At 45.1% G+C, this 9,635-nt stretch overlaps 1 long non-coding RNA gene across 1 annotated transcript; it reads left to right on the top strand.

Moving 5' to 3' along the window:
- The first annotated feature begins 6,555 nt into the window (after window positions 1-6,555).
- LOC147341991 (uncharacterized) lies at window positions 6,556-9,096 on the top strand. The gene is made up of 2 exons (XR_015157830.1): window positions 6,556-6,632; window positions 7,241-9,096. It is a non-coding gene; the product is annotated as an uncharacterized LOC147341991 (long non-coding RNA).
- The last annotated feature ends 539 nt before the right edge of the window (window positions 9,097-9,635 follow it).

Raw genomic sequence — 9,635 nt, forward strand, 5'->3', positions numbered from 1 at the left:
ACTCTAGTATTCTTTGGCTTCCCTAGTGGCTCAGATGGTAAGGAATCTGCCTGTAACATGGGAGACCCAGGTTCAATCCCTGGGTTGGGAAGATCCCCTGGAGAAGGAAATAGCAACCCACTCCAGTTTTCTTTTCTTGCCTGAAGAATTCCACGGACAGAGGACCTTGGAGGACTATAGTCTATGGGGTCGCAAAGAGTCAGACACGACTAAGTGACTAACACACACAAACAGACTGTAGCCCGCCATGTTCCATGGGATTTCCCAGGCAAGAATCTGCCTCTCTACGTGCACACACAGAGGAAAGGCCATGTGAGCCCACAAGGAGGACACAGCTGTCAACAAGACAAGAACAAACTCTTGTCAGACACCAAATCTCTTAGCACCTTGTCCTTGGACTTCCCAGCCCCCAGAACTTGGAGAAATAAATTTCTCTTGTTTAAATGACCCCATCCAGGGAATTCCCTGGTAGTCCAGTAGTTAGGACTCTGTGCCTCCATAGCAAGGGGCCCAGGTTCAATCCCAGGTCAGATAACTAAGATCCCACAAGCCAAAAAAGGAAAAAAGAAATAAAATTTAAATGATGCAGCCTATGGTATTTTGTTACGCAGTCCACACAAGCTAAGACACTGTGGTAAGACACTAAGAATGGCCATAAACTCTTACACTACCCCCCCTTTGCATCTATGCTCTTGTAATGTGACATGGCCCTCCCATTAAGAATTGGCTTGATGGCTGAATAATACTCCATTGTGTATATGGACCACAGCTTTCTTATCCATTCATTTGCTGATGGACATCTAGGTTGCTTCCATGTCCTGGCTATTGTAAACAGTGCTGCGATGAACATTGGGGTACACGTGTCTCTTTCGATTCTGGTTTCCTCAGTGTGTATGCCCAGCAGTGGGATTGCTGGGTCATATGACAGTTCTATTTCCAGTTTTTTAAGGAATCTCCACTCTGTTCTCCATAGTGGCTGTACTAGTTTGCATTCCCACCAACAGTGTAAGAGGGTTCCCTTTTCTCCACACCCTCTCCAGCATTTATTGCTTGTAGACTTTTGGATCACAGCTCTTCTGACTGGCGTGAAATGATACCTCATTGTGGTTTTGATTTGCATTTCTCTGATAATGAGTGATGTTGAGCATCTTTTCATGTGTTTGTTAGCCATCTCTATATCTTCTTTGGAGAAATATCTATTTAGTTCTTTGGCCCATTTTTTGATTGGGTCATTTATTTTTCTGGAATTGAGCTGCAGGAGTTGCTTGTATATTTTTGAGATTAATCCTTCGTCAGTTGCTTCATTTGCTATTATTTTCTCCCATTCTGAAGGCTGTCTTTTCACCTTGCTTATAGTTTCCTTTGTTGTACAGAAGCTTTTAATTTTAATTAGGTCCCATTTGTTTATTTTTGCTTTTATTTCCAATATTCTGGGAGGTGGGTCATAGAGGATCCTGCTGTAGTTTATGTCGGAGAGTGTTTTGCCTATGTTTCCCTCTAGGAATTTTATAGTTTCTGGTCTTACATTTAGATCTTTAATCCATGTTGAGTGTATTTTTGTGTATGGTGTTAGAACGTGTTCTAGTTTCATTCTTTTACAAGTGGTTGACCAGTTTTCCCAGCACCACTTGTTAAAGAGATTGTCTTTTCTCCATTGTATATTCTTGCCTCCTTTGTTGAAGATAAGGTGCCCATCAGTTCAGTTCAGTTCAGTCGCTCAGTCGTGTCCGATTCTTTGCGACCCCATGAATCGCAGCACGCCAGGCCTCCCTGTCCATCACCAACTCCTGGAGTTCACCCAAACCCATGTCCATTAAGGCAGTGATGCCATCCAATCATATTATCCTCTGTCGCCCCCTTCTCCTCCTGCCCTCAATCTTTCCCAGCATCACGGTCTTTTCAAATGAGTTAGCTCTTCGCATCAAGTGGCCAAAGTATTGGAGTTTCGGCTTCAACATCAGTCTTTCCAATGAACACCCAGGACTGATCTCCTTTAGGATGGACTGGTTGGATCTCCTTGCAGTCCAAGGGACTCTCAAGAGTCTTCTCCAACACCACAGTTCAAAAGCATCAGTTCTTCGGCACTCAGCTTTCTTCACAGTCCAACTCTCACATCCATACATGACCACTGGAAAAACCATAGCCTTGACTAGATGGACCTTTGTTGGCAAAGTAATGTCTCTGCTTTTCAATATGCTATCTAGGGTGGTTATAACTTTTATTCCAAGGAGTAAGCATCTTTTAATTTCATGGCTGCAGTCACCATCTGCAGTGATCTTGGAGCCCAGAAAAATAAAGTCTGACCCTGTTTCCACTGTTTCCCCATCTATTTCCCATGAAGTGATGGGACCAGATACCATGATCTTCGTTTTCTGAATGTTGAGTTTTAAGCCAACTTTTTCAGTCTTCTCTTTCACCTTCCTCAAGAGGTTTTTTAGTTCCTCTTCACTTTCTGCCAAAGGGTGGTGTCATCTGCATATCTGAGGTTATTGATATTTCTCCCGGCAATCTTGATTCCAGCTTGTGCTTCTTCCAGTCCAGCGTTTCTCATGATGTACTCTGCATAGAAATTAAATGAGCAGGGTGATAATATACAGCCTTGACGTACTCCTTTTCCTATTTGGAACCAGTCTGTTGTTCCACGTCCGGTTCTAACTGTTGCTTCCTGACCTGCATACAAATTTCTCAAGAGGCAGGTCAGGTGGTCTGGTATTCCCATCTCTTTCAGAATTTTCCACAGTTTAATGTGATCCACACAGTCAAAGGCTTTGGCATAGTCAATAAAGCAGAAATAGATGTTTTTCTGGAACTCTCTTGCTTTTTCGATGATCCAGCGAATGTTGGCAATTTGGTCTCTGGTGTCCATAGGTGCGTGAATTTATCTCTGGGCTTTCTATTTTGTTCCATTGATCTATATTTCTGTCTTTGTGCCAGTACCATACTGTCTTGATGACTGTGGCTTTGTAGTAGAGCCTGAAGTCAGGCAGTTTGATTCCTCCAGTTCCATTCTTCTTTCTCAAGATTGCTTTGGCTATTCAAGGTTTTTTGTATTTCCATTATACAGAGTGAAGTAAGCCAGAAAGAAAAACACCAATACAGTATACTAATGCATATATATGGAATTTAGAAAGATGTAACGATAACCCTATATGCAAGACAGAAAAAGAAACACAGATGCATAGAACAGTCTTTTGGACTCTGGGAGAAGGCGAGGGTGGAATGATCTGAGAGAATAGCATTGAAACATGTATATTATCATATGTAAAACAGATTACCAGTCCAGGTTCGATGCATGAGACAGGTGCTCAGGGCTGGTGCACTGGGATGACCCAGAGGGATGGGATGGGGAGGGAGGAGGGAGGGGGGTTCATGATGGGGAACACATGTACACCCATGGCTGATTCATATCAAAAACCACCACAATATTGTAAAGTAATTAGCCTCCAACTAAAATAAAATTAAAAAAAAAAAAAAGAATTGGCTTGAATCCACCCCTTGGCTGTGACTTGCTTTGTGAAGAAGATATTACCAATCATGACACAAGCAAAAGTTTGAAAAGTACTCATTCATAGGACTTTCCTCTCTTGCTGATATTTGGCAGCCCAGCTAGCTTGCTTCCTTTAAGAGTGAGAGGCCATAGGAGCAGAAGTGAACCAAACCAGCTGAGGAACCTCCCATTAGACCAACAGGCCTGCCAACTGACCCACCAGTTGACCATATACATATGAGCAAGCCAGGCAGAGATCAGATTAGAAGGACCCACAAACTCATGAGTCAAATAAATGACTATGTTTTAAACCACTACAATTTGGAGATCTCATCCAGTAATAGTAACTGATACAGTCCTAAGGTCACCTCCATTCTATAATAAATGTGGAATTCACTGCGGGTCAAGCTTTGAGTTCAGGGAGAGGATATTATCATGGACCACTTCCTGATTTTTTCCTCCTTTCCAGGGGGAATAATAGATCTTCATAGTCTTGCTTCAGATGGACCTATTGCCAAGAAGACCTTTGGTCTGCTCTGCCATCCCTCTCTGGATGACCTTGGCCACACCCCCTCTCTCCTGGTCTTGGTTCCCTCACCTCACAGCTAGGAAAATGGATTTAACAAGAGGCTTCCCAGGTGGTGCTAGTGGTAAAGGACCTGCCTGCCAATGCAGGTTAGACACGGGTTCAATCCCTGGTTTGGGAAGATCCCCTGGAGAAGAGCATTGCAACCCACTCCAGTATTCTTGCCTGGAGGAGCCCATGGACAGAGAAGCCTGGCAGGCTGCAGTCCATAGCATCACGCAGAGTCAGACACGACTGAAGCAACTTAACAAGTGGTTCTCAAACATGGATTCAAGACAAAGTTCATATTCGGATGCAGTAAAATGAGAAAAGAATGAGACATTTTAAAGTTCCTATTTAATCTAGAATTCTTCCATTTAAAAGACTGCTCTTCATTTTCAGATCATATCCTCTTTCTGATTGTTGTTTTTAAATTGTCATTTAAGAAATGATGGACTTCCCAGGTGACACAGTGGTAAGAAATCTGCCTGCAATGCAGGAGATGCAGCTTCGATCCCTGAGTCGGGAAGATCCCCTGGAAGAGGAAATGGCAACATACTCCAGTATTCTTGCCTGGAAAATTCCATGGACAGAGGAGTTTGGCAGGCCACAGTCCATGGGGTTTCAAAGAGTCAGACACAACTGATCACACACATCTTTAAGAAATAATAAGGTATTGGGTGGGGGAAGGATATAAGTGAACTGAGATTTGAAAAATGTTGATAGCTGTTGAAGTTGGGTGATCTTTGTATATGCTTGAATATTTCCATCAAAAACATGTTAGTAAACTATGGTGAAGGTAAGTTATAATGATGTTTGTATGTACATCCATGAGTGTGTTTTAACTCTAAACTGGATGGAAATGCAATTCTAAACATAAAATAGGAAGGAGGAAGGGGAGGAGAAGAATTGTGGAAATTAGATACAAGCAGATAGAGAGAGGGCTTCCCTGGTAGCTCAGCTGGTAAAGAATCCTCCTGCAATGTAGGAGACCCTGGTCCAGTTCCTGAACCTGGAAGATCCCCTGGAAAAGGGTTAGGCTACCCGCTCCAGTATTCTTGAGCTTCCCTGGTAGCTCAGACAGTAAAGAATTCACCTGCAATGCAGGAGACCTGGGTTCCATCCCTGGGTTGGGAAGATCCCCTGAAGGAAGGCATGGCAACCCACTCAAGTATTCTTGCCTGGAGAATCCTCATGGATAGAGGAGCCTGGCAAGCTACAGTCCATGCGGTTACAAAGAGTTGGACATGACTGAGCGACCAAGCACAGCACAGCACAGACAGAGAGAGCTTCCCTGCTCTCAGAAATGCTGTTCATAACCAGCAATACAACCTCTTCACACATCTCTCCACAACATCCCCACCACCACCACCAGACTCCCTCCCTCCTCAGCTGGGTCCTAGAAGGGAAGCTTTTTCACCCTGACTTCTGAGTGAGCAAAAGTCATATTGATACCAAGTCCAAGCTTAAATACAAGGAGGTGTTGACTCAAGTAGTACAACTTTATTCAGAAAGCCGCATGACCAAGAAGATGGCAGACTAATGTCTCAAAATAACCATCTTATGATGTCTGGATCCCAGGTTCTTTTACAGAACAGAGGTGGGGGAGGTGAAGAAATAAAGCAAAAAGGCCATCAATCTAGCAAATATCTCCTAGAATGGCAAGCCTCAGGCAGGGAATTGTTAATGTCTTTCTTTCTGTAGCCACATACAGGTGACAGAGTTCTAAACAAAGGCACTTTGGTTTAACATTCAGACAGAGGGTCAGGGTTCCCCAGGCAGGCTACTATGTATAAACAGTATCCTTTGGGGAAGCAAAGGTTAAAGTAACAGATCCAAACTGGAGTCATAATTGGCTCTTCCATGTAACAATATCAGGGCTCTCAGTTTCCTAGGAGGTCCAAGGAGAATGTGGCTGTGAACAGGCTGAAGGAGGGGAAGGTGGTGTGCCCTTGGCTAGCCACCCACCTATTGAGCAAAGCAAGTGGATTGATTGCCCAATGGCCCTGGCCACATGCCCCTCATAGAGAAGGACAAGGACTTGCTATGCTGTCACTACCCCCTCCCCCCATACCTGTGATGGAGCAGCAGAGGCTGTCAACTTCCAGACCACATCCCGTCGGCCTTTATCATTTCAGTGACTGACAACCAGACTTCCTTGAGAAGTGGAATATTTCCTGCCATATCAGTAAACATGGATGCCATAGTCATCAGAGTTACAGCCCTCCAGTGTGAGCCTGTGAGCCCCAAGGTAACACAGGAAAGAGAAGAATACCTGCTATCTAGCAGCCATCAGACTACAGCCACTCCCCATGGTCAGCCCGAAGGAAAGGAAGCTCAGAATGTGAAAACAGGATGCTGGCCCCAGAGAACTGAGGTGCATATGAAAGAAATTATTTCAGTGAGCCCAAACTCTTGCAGCTTCCCATACATAGAAAAGCACTAAATGCCTTTTACTTGGGATATCTGGTTTTCTTTAATTAACAATAATCTTTTGGTTTTCAGACTACCTGCCTTTTGTTGCAAAACTTCTCTACAACCTGGCTCCTCCCGTCACCTCCTCGGAGCAGTTCTCTCAAGGTAACTTGGGATGCTGCCTCCTGGGCTTGAAAAATTCCCACTGAATAAAAAACTTTTAGATTGTGAATATTTTTTAAGTCGACGTCCTAAAAGCACCTGCATCTCTTTGCCAGTGGTCTTTCCTGGTCACTAGATTCTGCTCTGCCCAAGTATGACAGGCTGGAAGTGCAGGAGAATTAACCACTGTACAACAGCCCTCAATCCATGGCTGCCCAGAGTTCAAGTAAAAATACTCCAGCTCCCCCAGCCAGGATGAGGGGTGTGCTCCATCCTGTCTCACTCAGCTCCCCAGTGAGGTCCAGCTCCAGTTGTCCACAGGGGCATCTGGCTTGATGATGCATCCTTTATCATTCCCCTTTCCCTTCCCTTCCCTATGCCACTTCCCCACTGCCGTGCTGGGTGTCTTAGGATCACTTCCTGAATAAACCACTTGCACTCAAACCTTTGTCTTAGGATCAACATGCTTAGTTAGGTGTGTGCATGCATGCTACATCCCAATCCCCAGAACCTGTGAATATGTTGCTGTAACTGTAACCAGGAAGGGTTAATTTTAAACTTACACTGGATCTGCTTCTGTGACTTTAACCCTTATCTTGCCGCTTTTGTAGGCATACATAATGGCCTGCCTTTGATGCTTTAGAACTGATGTTGCAGAAGACTCTTGAGAGTCCCTTGGACTGCAAGGAGATCAAACCAGTCAATCCTAAAGGAAATCAATCCTGAATATTCTTAGGAAGGACTGATGCTGAAGCTGAAGCTCCAATACTTTGGCTACTTGATGCAAAGAGCTGACTCATTAGAAAAGACCCTGATGCTGGGAAAGATTGAAGGCAGGAGGAGAAGGGGACGACAGGGGATGAAATGGTTGGATGGCATCACCGAATTGATGGACATGAGTTTGAGCAAGCTCCAGGAAATGGTGAAGGACAGGGAAGCCTGGCGTGCTGCAGTCCAAGGGGTCACAAAGAGTCCAATGAGACTGAGCAACTGAACAACAAGTAATGGCCTGCCTCAGGGAGATAACCTGACCCTGCCCACTTGTGAAGGACTGTGACATTCTTGAACTCTGTGCCCCTGGTCTTCTGTTTACCTGAGCAGCCCAGAAATTCGCATTTGGGGAGGCCTGAATCACAGATAGATGTGACATCTTTGTTTGTTGATATGACAAGAGATATTCCATTCCACACCCATGAAATGACTGTAAGGAAATGAAACGGACACATCCCCCTACCTGAGGCTTGCCATTCTAGGAGACATTTGCGGGAATTAAATGGGCTTTTTACTTTGTTTCCTCACCTCCCCCCATCTCTGATCCATAAAAGAATCTGACATCCAGGCCCTGACAAGATGGTTATTCTGAAGCACTAGCCTGCCACCTTCTCTGTCAGCCGGCTCCCGAATAAAGTCCCTTCCCAGTCCAACACCTCATCTCAGACTCACTCATTTATTGTGCGGCCAGCAGGGCAAGTTTGGACTCGATAACATAACTGGAAGTGGGGTTCAGCCACTTGTCACTCAGAAACCAATAAAGAGGCAAACCTGGTAGAAAGGAAAGTTTGCTTTACTTTGGATACAGGCAACCAGGGGTGGGAGGGGGGCAGACTTCTGCCCAAAGGCCAACTCCCCTCCTCCCCACAACCAGTGGACATCAGCTCTTACAGGCAGAGGGAGGGGGCTAAATGCAGAAACAGCACAGTCAGCTCTGCCAGTCGTCTTGAAACTGGTTATCGGTGCTATGACCAGAGTCATCTTGATTGTTTCAAGTACAGTTAATCTTCAGTTCTGAGGTCAGTTTGTTTCCATTTCTTTGAGGCCAGTTCTCAGAATTTGAGGCAGTTTCTGTCATGGCTATAGTCTGGTCATGATTAACTTCTTCCATCTGATGGAAGTTTCAGTATCTACAAGACAGCTCACAGGATATGGCTCAGAATATTATCTATAGCCCTTGAGAAGGAACTAAAAGTCCTTGATTAAACTAGTTTTAGTTTTGGATGATTTTCCTTTGTTTCTTCATTTTCTCACTTCTCTGCTTAAATTTATTCTTTGGCTAAAGTTTTTCCACAGACGAAAGGCAGGTAAAGGACGTGGAGGGGTTGTGGGGGAGGGCCACAGGGTCCTGCTCCATTTCATGGCAAAAGAGAATTTCGCCAGTCTGGAGACGGGGAGATAATCCCTGATGAACTGTATGGGCTCAATGTAATCACAAGGGGCCTTATAAGAAGGTGGCATTTGAGTCAGAGAAGATGTTGTCATGGAAACAGGGGTCAGAGCAATGCAAGTGATGGAGAGGGGCCACAAGCCAGGGAATGTGGCAGCTTCGAGAAGATGGAAGAGGCAAGGAAACAGATTCTCCTCTAGAACCTCCAAAAAGCGTGCAGCCCTGCTGACACCTTGATTTAAGCCCAGTGAGACCCACTGTGGACTTCTGACCTCCAGATAATAAATTCGCGTTGCTTTAAGCCTCTAAGTTTGAGTCGTTTGTTGCAGCACAATAGGAAACACACAGCAATCAATCAGCCACTCTTGCCCTTATAACCCAACAAGCATCATGAGGGAATCCTTCCCAACATGCACTAATCAACAGGAACCGGTACCCAAGGTATTACCCATGTGTCATCCCTGTGCCATGAACATCTGCTCTCTGGACCCAGAACCTTTAGACACAGCAGAAGAACCCTCTCCCTTGGGAAGGTCCAACCCTCACTTGCCTGTGTCCCTAGGGTCCACCACATTACCCAGTCAGGGGCCCCACTTCCCTGACTCTCTGTGTGCAAGGTACTTCCTGAAAAAATGACAGAGAAAGAACCAGTTATGATGGAGGGAGAGTGGGGAAGTGGGTGAGCTGCCTGGGAAGCTCCTGGACTCGTGATGCAGCCATCAGCTGTGAGATGCTGCCACGTTTGTCTCAGGGACATTCTAACACAGCCTAAGAGACAAGCCACTAACCAGTCTATGTCTTTACTAGCAAGTAATGTGGGGACTTCTCTGGAGGTCCAATGGCTA

Source organism: Bos grunniens, chromosome 29 (assembly GCF_055505025.1).
Source record: "Bos grunniens cultivar Pamir isolate PY7600 chromosome 29, Bosgru_T2T1.0, whole genome shotgun sequence".
Classification (NCBI taxonomy): Eukaryota; Metazoa; Chordata; class Mammalia; order Artiodactyla; family Bovidae; genus Bos; species Bos grunniens.